Genomic DNA, 10000 nt, shown 5'->3' with positions numbered 1-10000 from the left:
TGTCCCTACACGTCGGTCCCCAAGAGGAAGCTTCTATCAAATCCTAAGGAAAACAAAAGTACTAAGAAATAATGTGAGGTGGGGGAGGAGAGGGGGGAGGGGGTTTACAAATCCTAACCCAGCAAAATACTCATTGCCACCCGGCTCAAGTTCGCTGCCATCCGGCTCGAACAAAACTGCCAACCGGCTACAAAAACTTGTAAACTGCCAACCGGCGTCAAATACATGAACACTCAGTGCCAACGGCTCAAGAAGAACTGGTCTATCGATCCGAGATCTGTAATACTGGGTTCACAGTACAAGAAGCCCTCGCCATGAGTCACTCTCAACAAGGTCAGTTTGGAATGCTACCAGCGCTCCGAGAAAATTGAACTTTCACAGCAACGATTAAGCCGTCCCAGGAGGCTGAACCTAAAAGCGAGTTCGTATTACGACCTTGACGCAACGCTAACCGTCCCTCAAAAAATGAGTCCCAAAACTTATGGACCAACAAAGGCCAGAAAGGCGCGGACGGCCAGTAAGGTACCACTAATGTTCCCCTGACATTGCATCGAAACATGAAAATAAGGACTTTAGACAAGAGTACCACCGGTGGCACAACTAAGCAATTTTCGTGTAGCCAGTCTTGGAAAAACGCGTCAATCCCGGCTGTCCCAGGATTCCAGAATCAAGAAAAATATTTTGAGACCTTCTTGTTGCAGTGGGTGGCAAAGCAATCACCCGTAAATGGCCCCCAAAGCTCGTCCAGTTGCCGAAAGAACCCGGGGGCAAGCTCCCAATCGTCGTAATCCACAATCTTGCTGAGAAAATCGTCTTTTTCATTAAGTGATCATAGAACCCACTGAATGTATAAATAAATTCCAACCTTGAAACATAGCGAAAAAATACCGGAGGCTAACTTGTGAAGATTAAAATTCATGCTGCCAACTTGCACAATCGTAACCGCCCCTTCTCTATCGGTAAACCACTTAACGCCAGAGTTGACAAGAAACGAACTAAACGAACTGAGAACAAACTGAACAGCTAACAGCTCGCGGTAAGTAGAGCTCTCCTGGCGTTCTGCTTCGGTAAACATCCTGTGAGCGTGCACATCTTTCCCAGCAATATGGCCTGCGCAAGCTACATTACTCGCATCCGAGTAAATGGATATGAAAGGGAATGCCAAATCTGATACAGTTTTGGAATTAACAGAGCGGAGATTATCCTTCCAAAACTGAAGCTCTACCATGCAATATCTATCGAGAGCAAACACACTGTCCCAGTCTTGGGCAGCCGCTACGGACATCTGCCAATGCCTGGTCATAATTCGGCTGAGATTCCCTAGAACAGGACTCATAGAGATAATCTTACCCACAATGGAAGCCAGGCCTTTAGCAGAAAGTCTAGGATCTTGAAGGGTGTTGTCAATGTGAAGCAAAGCCTTATCTATTCTGATCTAATGATGCTAGCAGTAAATCTCACTTGACAACTTGGTATATTCGACGTCGAAACCGTCATCAAGGTAAACAACAGTGTGTATACCCTGAGATCGCCAGTGTTTAACTAAAGGTCTGAGTAGCTTGGTGAAGATGTAAGGCGCTGAAGATAAACCGAACGGTAAGACAGTAAACATGAAGAAACTAGGTTTACCATCAGACATGACCCAGCTAAACCCAAGGAAACGTTGGTGGTTGGGAAAATATCTAAATGATGATACCCACTTTTAAGATCAAACTTAGTGAAGTGACTACCTTTCTCAAAATAATCTAGCCCAACTCTCCAATCTTCAAACTTGACCTTCTGCTTAAAGATATATCGATTCACATATCTCAAGACTAAGCGTTCTTTCCCGCAACTCTGGACGGAAACAGAGAGGGGATTAATAACCCTGCGGTAAAACTTGGACACTCTACAAACTCTCCCGGAGGTAACCAACTCTAGAATTGCCGATTGGACAAAGTCGGAGTGTTTCAAAGCAGAGGAATTATTCTTGAACTCTGCCGTTGGTGGAGTAAGATAGAAGGGTATCTTGTAGCCCTCTCTAATGCATTCCGTTATGAAAGAGGGAGCGTTTATTCTTTCCCAAAACTGGACGTGAGCTTTTAGTCTACCTTTAACGAATAAAGGAGCTACCGGTAAACCAGGTTCCGATGTATCCGACTCTAATTCATAAGTTGGAGAAAACGAACCGTCTACCTTAATGATGTCCTAAAAAACTCCAGCCGTGTCATCACTCAACTGGTTTACGGGATTGATCCCCGAGAGGTGTGCTGACTGTTCCTTTGAACCGTTGGCTTGCGGGTCCGAATCCGTCGAGAAGTCTTCCGCAAGAAGAACTCCAGTGGCCTCTTTTTCCACATCTGAAGCAGATGTCTGTCGCAGAAGGCATTCGACGGCCCGAAAAGGAAAAAACAAGTAACGCAGAAGTAGAGCGACCACCAAAAAGTTCAAATAAACTAACCAAATGAATAAAATAAAATAAACCGAGAATGTGAACTAAAGCACCGCCGAGTAGTGTTACACTTGATGAATATATCAAGCAATACACTCCTTAATATACTCAACTGGAGTCTCAGGAGACTCCATGTACTAACACAAAATGTGTTAGCATGAAGGCATGCATGCTTTCGCTAACTTCCGAAGGAAAATACATTTCCTTGCTTGTACTGCACATTGACGTCAAATCGTAGGCATCTAAGGAGTAGCCTCTGCAACCGGCTCGGAGCCTCATTGATGTTCTTCTTGAAAATTTGTTCCAGAGGGGAGTGATCAGTTTCAACTATTATTCTACGACCGAGCAGGTAGTACTCAAACTTCTCTAGGCCATATGTGACTGCCAAGCACTCACGCTCGAGATTTGAATATCTTGACTCGGTGTCGGTGAGTGACCGGAACGCCATCGCAACAACGCGCTCATTTCCTTGAGGGTCTAACTGTCTCAGCCAGGCTCCAATGCCTGTTTTGCTTGCGTCACGCTAAAGAATTGTGGGTGTATCAGGCTCTGGGTTATAATAGGAAATAAGTTGGGATGTAAAGAGTTCTTGCTTAATCCTATCGAGTGCCTGTTGGTGGTGAGGCTCCCAGCTAAAATGCACGTGCTTCTTGGCTAGTTCTCTTAGTGGTGATGTTAGGTCAGCCAGCTTTGTCGAGAAACGGTTCAGGTAAGTGACCATGCCCAGGATAGTCTGAAGCTCCCCTATGTTTGATGGGCTCTTTATATTGCGAACTGCCTCAAGTTTTTCTTTCGCTGGTTGGATCCCAATCTCTGTCAGAGTGTGTCTGTAAAAGTCGACTTGTGTTTGCTTGAACTGCTGCTTTTCAGAGTTTAGGCTGACGTTGTGTTTGCGAGTGGCCTTGAGCATTTCACAAAAGGCTTGATCGTGCTCTGCTGCGGTTGAGCCACATACGACGATGTCATCAGCAATTTCCATTGCATTGGGAATGCCCCGGTAGACCTCATCGAGTTTGCGTTGGAAGATGTCTTGGGAGAGCTTGACCTCGAAGGGTAGTCGCTAAAAACGGTACCGTCCGAAGGGAGTGTTAAATGTGCACAACAGGCTTGACTCGTGGTCCAAGGCTACATGCCAATAGCATTTCTTCGTGTCGACGACGGAAAAGAATTTCTTGCCATGCAGCTGAGACAGGAGCTCATCGATGGTGCGGGTGCAATAGTGTTCTCGGCGTATACTCTTATTGAGGTCCTTAGGTTTCAAGGCAAAGTCTGATCTTTTTCTTGTCCTCGGGAGTTTCTTTGATTTTACACACAATTGAATTTACCCAGTCAGTTGGTTCGGTCACAGCTGTGATGACGTCATTGGCGATCATATTGTCAAGTTCCTCCTTGTATAAGGGTAGTATGTGTACTGGAATAGTGCGTGGTGGGTGGATAACTGGAACAGGGTGGTCAATTACCTGAATGTGATAATTTTCTCCTGGGAAACAGCCTAGCTTGTCGAAGCAATCTTGGTACTCTTCCATGACAGTGAGTTTGGATAGCTGACCACATTGCGCCTCAGTTTCGGTCTTGGTTGGGGGAATGTTGTTAACTTCATCTATATTTGTTGATATTATTCCCAGGTCTTGGCACTGTCGGCACCCCAGCATGGATGGGCTTCCTGGGGCTTCCACAATGTTAAATCTTATATCGGCTGACTTGTCCTTAAAAGAGACCTTTAATGTGGCGACGCCGAGGTTTTCTATCTCCGAGCCTCCATATCCTGTAAGAACATTACTGCATGGGAGGATAGTGATCGGGAATGGGAAGTGTTGGAGGTCTGTGGTGGTGATTACGCAGGCGTCCGCTCCTGTATCTACTTTCAGGCTCATGCTGTGGCGTTCGTTAATCTTGACCTTAGCGTAGATCTTGTCTGGGTGGCTGTCGAGGGCGTTAAGTGAAATTTCTTGGGTTTGCTGGTCCTTAGTTAAAGTGAGAGTTCCAAGGAATACAGAAATGGGTTCTGTGTCGCTAGTTTCTTCTTCTGAGCTTTTTTCATAAGCGTACGTATCACCATTATGAAAGGGGAATTGATCCTATAGGTGTATGTCTTGGCCCTGATACTCTGGGCTACTCACCATCTGACGAGCCTTTTGGAGGCGTTGTTGCATGCACACTCTTGCGTAATGGCCGGTCTTGCCGCAGTGCTTGCATTTTGAATTTTTTGCCGGGCAACTTGCTGATTTGTCATGGGCGTTTCTGCATCTGAAGCACCGTTTTGATCTGAACTGGAATCGGCGAGGTTTTCTGCCAGTAGGATCTCTTTGGTTTTGGTCGCGGTAGGGAGTTTGGTGTGTGAAGGTGTTTTTAATCGAGCGTGCGGGTTCTTTTCAACCGCGTGAAGATCTGATTTCTCTTCGCTTTTGCAAATTATTTTCATATGTGCTTTAAAACTTTCCTCGACTTCGCCATGTCGTAGACTTGTTTGAAGGTTAGCTTGTTTCCATTAAGTGCTATCGCGTCTTTGCGTACTTTATCGGACGCCACGCCAAATACAAGTGTATCTCGGAGGGTATTTTCTTTAGCAGCGGGATCGTATCCACCATCTTCTATTAATAATCGCGCTTCGGTTACGAATTCCTCAAGTGGTCTATCTCCCTGCTTTAGGCATCGCAGTTGGTATCTAGCGAGGATTTGATTACTTTGGGGCTTTGTATAGGCTTCGAGCGCCGCCATAACTGGATCGATTTTGAGGTTGTCGCCATCGCTGGCCCACGTGGTCGTGTTATATATTTCGAGGCCTTTATCGCCAATCCATAGCAGCAGCAATCTCACTTTTTTTGCCTCTTCAACTTTGTCGAGTGGGCCTTCGAAAATAAGCTCGCATTTCTGTTGGAAGAATTTGAAACGCTTGTGAATGTCCCCTGGAGTGGTCCAATCGATAGACGGTGGTTTGAATCGATCCGCCATGTTGCTTGTGAATCCTCGAAGTAATTGAATTTTATGTGCTCTCCTACTTTTGCTGGTAGGAACGTATGTTCTAATGTGTTAAATGCTTCGCCTGGAGGATCCAGTATCTTCGCAGGATCCCACTTCTGACACCATGAAATAAATTGAACTCTTTCTCTTTTTTAATCTAAACTGAATATATCATACGGAGATTACATGAAGCATGCTCGCCCATATATGGTGTGTCACGCTAGAAGTACCATGACAACAATAACCTTTTGTTGGCGTGGCACAATTGCTGTACAGTCACATGTATTTACCCGAATAATGCTCGACCAGCATGGGCCTTGGTGATGTTGGTAACAGTACAAAAAGCTCTGCATGCACCCAAACTTGTTTTTCACTGACAAAGCAAATTTTACACCATAATTTATATAATATTAATTAAAATTTATTATGTACATGAATTGTACAGTGCTGTAACAGTGATCTTGGACTTTCACAACATGCAGATACATAGAAGGTAAAAAATTGAGTAGGTATGTAAACACCTTCATTGCCATGACTAATTTGTGCACCAGACTCTAAATCTCAATATTGCTCATGAAAGACGAATAAACTTATTATTTGCCAAATTTTTAACCTTACAGCATATAATTACAAAAATATCTGTTCGGAAGACGATTTGAGATCTAGAATTTTCGGAACATTTGTTGTAAAATTTCTTGCTTGCCTGCCTCTCCTGACACCGCGGCAAAATGAGTGCGCATGCTCCGCTTCGAACACATTTGATTCATTTGATTCGAGCGTTTGAGCTCTTTGTTTTTGAGTTTTATTGGACCTTTTGATGATCAAGATCTCACGCTCAACATGGATTCAACAGAAAAACTAAACAGTAGTTCCGAGTTGTTTCCAACGAGAAAGTCAAAAGAGGTAAGCTTATTTTAGGCATGAAATATATTTATTTGTTTATGTCGTTTCCATGGAAGTTATCGTTGCCAAACCATGTTTGCTCGTGTTTCGGTCACACCGTTGAAGACCTAAAAGTTGTAAATTTTAAACTGATAACATTTTTAGTTTACTGTTTTTCGCCTATGGGCAATTCCTCTAAAAACGCGGAGGGTTTTGACACAACAGAAGTTTTAACCTCTGACATGTGATACGAGAGCCATGGATTTTTCTGTGACCTGGTTCTTCACAGCAAGAGCAATGGTTTGTATGGTAGATGGTGATGCTCTTTCCTTTCCAGCTCTGTGTTGCTTTGCAGGACACACTAGGTTGTGGTATGATTAAATTTAATTGATCTCTAGATTTCTGTTGATTTCATTGACCCAGTCATCTGACCTGAAGAAATCTTGTGGAAAGTGTTGATATCGAGGATACCTAAACTTCAAGCCAGGATTCGAGATAGGATCCGAGCCAGGATTCGAGCTAGGATCCGAGCCAGGATTCCAGCCAGGATTCGAGCTAAGATGAGCTTTCTCCTCTATTTATTCTCGAATCTCTCGGTTAGGTTAGGTCTCGAATCGGTTAGGTGAGGTCTATTTAGGTTGGTTCTAGTCTAGTTAGGTCTAGTTAGGGTTAGGTTAGGTCTCGGTTAGGTCTCGAATCCTGGCTCGGATCCTAGCTCGGATCCTGGCTCGACGGAATCCTAGCTCGGATCCTGGCTCGGATCCTAGCTCAGATCCTAGCTCGGATCCTGGCTTTATTCTTAGTTTATCTCGTTGATATCTGGCTGGCTGTCATTTTGATTGTCATTACTTTCAAGATGTGAGCAACTGCTTTTACCTGCATTGTTAGACAAAACCTCTTATTAAGGGAGTCAGTTAAGTTGTTTAGTTTTTTTATAAAGGGATGTTTAAGGGCACAGATTTCCATGTTTTTTTCAAGTATCTTAAGTGACATCTGTGCATGAAAATGACCAAGAAATAATAATATTATTGTTTTACTTTGATCAGTTTCCTGTTGATTCTTAAACATGTCATTTATTCTTATTCCAGTGCTTAAGTCTAAAACTCTTCCTGGTGTGTGTGTGCTGATCTGGTCAAACCATGCATGGCAAGCAACATTCCAGATTGTTTTCAGAGATTGTGATGAGGATTTCAGCATTGAATATTTTATTGGTTTTGTGATGAAAAAAGCCAGGGTTGTTATTTATCTCTCATTTTTTCCTGCATGAGATCTGGCATGATGACAACAGTATTACTGCAAATTAAACATCACAGATGTGAGCTTGTCAGTGATTAATACAAGATGGTTTCCAAAGGGCTCTTCAAAATTGTCTAGAAAAGGACGATAATTATTTACTTGCCACACCTTCTAAGTCAATGTTTGAACAAGCAAATATAATTTGGTTTTTTAATTCAAGTAAACTGTCTTACTTTCATTAATACAGCTGTATGTTATTCTAGTCTTTCTCTTGCTGAGCATAGGTTAGGATATTAACTTCTGAGAATGCTCCTACTTGTAATAGTCTTAATAATGAATATACAGTACTTACAACAATAAAATTAGAGAGATATTTGAGTTACTGTATATTGTGTTTTGTGGTAACACATACCATAGTAGTTGTTGTGGTTGTTGTTGTTGAAAAGGAATCAGATAGAGTCATTGTGGGTCCAGATAGAGCCATTGTGGGTCTATCATTGGGTAGTGAAACTGGATCAGTTGTGCACAATAAAATGTTAGAGTATGAAGCAGAATGCCTTTTGTCTTGCTGGATGTATGATTACATTCCTCTCTCAGTATCTTTACACACAGTGCAAAATTTATGCTGGATTTTTGCTGGTGCAATGCATGCAAAAGTGAAATCAGTATTTTCCAAACACATGCAGGTGAATGGTTTCATTATCATGATTCTCATGTCTCCCCACCCTCATCCCAGCAAGGCTCTACACGGTGATCGACAAACTGGTGAAAAAAATTACAGTTACCAGCCAGCTGCAGGAAAAATACTGGAAAAATAGTTTCAACGATGGACCACTACCAAACTCCAAGTAAAAGGGAAACATCAAGTAGCATTGGAGTCAAATTTATACTTTGTTTCAAAACTTTTTTGGGATCCTCTCTTAAAATTAAGACTTATTTTCTTTATTTTATTGCCTCGCTCTTGTAAAAGTAACTAGTGTTATAAAATATGAGAATGGAGGGCAGGTAAGTGACTTATCCAAGTTGCCGAATGAGTGGGATGCGGGCATGAAAAAAACTTAAGCTTATTTCTCAATTTCAAATGATTCCAGTGAAACAAACAGACGATTTCCTCATTCAACAGGAGCAACATAAGCCATCTTCGCAGAAGGAGTTATCATTCTGCCCTTGCAAAGATGTTTACCCGGCGTTTTCCTTCTCAGTGCACAGTTTTCCCCCCTGAGGTTTACCAACGCAGAGACCATCGCGACTAATAACATTACGAACTTCGTCCTTTTGCTCTAGCGCTCGAATGCAAGGTAAAATTCTCCTGGTTTGAAATATAGTTTTTTGGTTTGAAAAGACACATGGAAGATTAGTCTTTCAGGAAGCTCTCTTCAAAATTTAAACCTTATCAAAGTAGTGTTGTCCTTATCATCGCAAAATGAAAACAAACACAAAGAATTTAAATTGCCGCCATTTTGCCGCGCTGTTGTTTCTATTGCAAATTTAATTGGTACCAGTCCCTCGCGCGTGGAAACGATTCGCGCGTGGCCCAAGCCTGCGCACTCATTTTGCCGCGGTGTCGCCTCTCCTATGATTTTCGAACATCTGGAAAATGGTATAATTGCCCATTTTTAACGGACTTTTACCCTTAAAACGTCACCTAGAATTTTCAGGAGACTTTTTAAGTTTATAATTTTCGGATCAATAGACTTTCAGCTTGGAGATCTGAACGGATGAAAAAATTGTAGGGGTTAAAAATATGCCTATATCTACCGTTTAAATACTAAAATACGTTTAACAATGCTATGTTTAAGTTGTTTTGAACTAATATTCTCGTTGGGTGCCCCTGAGCCATTCGTGACGTCAGGCAACATGATTGCTTACTCGGTACATGTCTCGGTAAACTGGAAGAAAGCTGAGTTGGGCTTTGGAATTATATTTAAACATGAAGACTCTTCTTTTTGTTGTTGTTAAAAGTGTTTTTTTCCTGACAGTTTTCCTCTGCCGTAAATCTTGGGGTCTCAAATATAATTGATTCCGCCCGACCTTTATCTATTATCACCATTACATCGTATTTAATTTCTTTTTTTTTCAAGGAGATCGTTGTGTGACGACAGCTTGTTTGATAGAAGCCAGAAACTAAAAGAAAACGTTCTATCATTAGTCTCCAATTACCGTAATTGCATCATTCGAAGATGAGCTAAAAACCTTTACGCCAGTGCACAAATTTCAGCCTGGAAAGTGAACAAAGACTTAACCAGGAAAGAAAAATTGAACTTTTTTAGTCAGCCAGGAACAAAGTTTTGCATATCCCATTGAGCCATACGCGGTTAGAGTCAAACTCCCAGCCAGCTCCCACTCACGATTTTGCAGAGCGGCTTTTTTGTGGAGCGGTTTCGTTGGGTACTCCTGACTAGTAGGTCGTCTTGCTAAATATGTTCGTATGAAGGGCATAATCGCATACTATAACTGAGAGAGATGGCATGGTAACTACATAAACTGTGT

This window comes from Montipora foliosa, chromosome 1 (genome assembly GCF_036669935.1).
Source record: "Montipora foliosa isolate CH-2021 chromosome 1, ASM3666993v2, whole genome shotgun sequence".
NCBI lineage: Eukaryota > Metazoa > Cnidaria > Anthozoa > Scleractinia > Acroporidae > Montipora > Montipora foliosa.
This window is presented reverse-complemented; position numbering follows the sequence as displayed.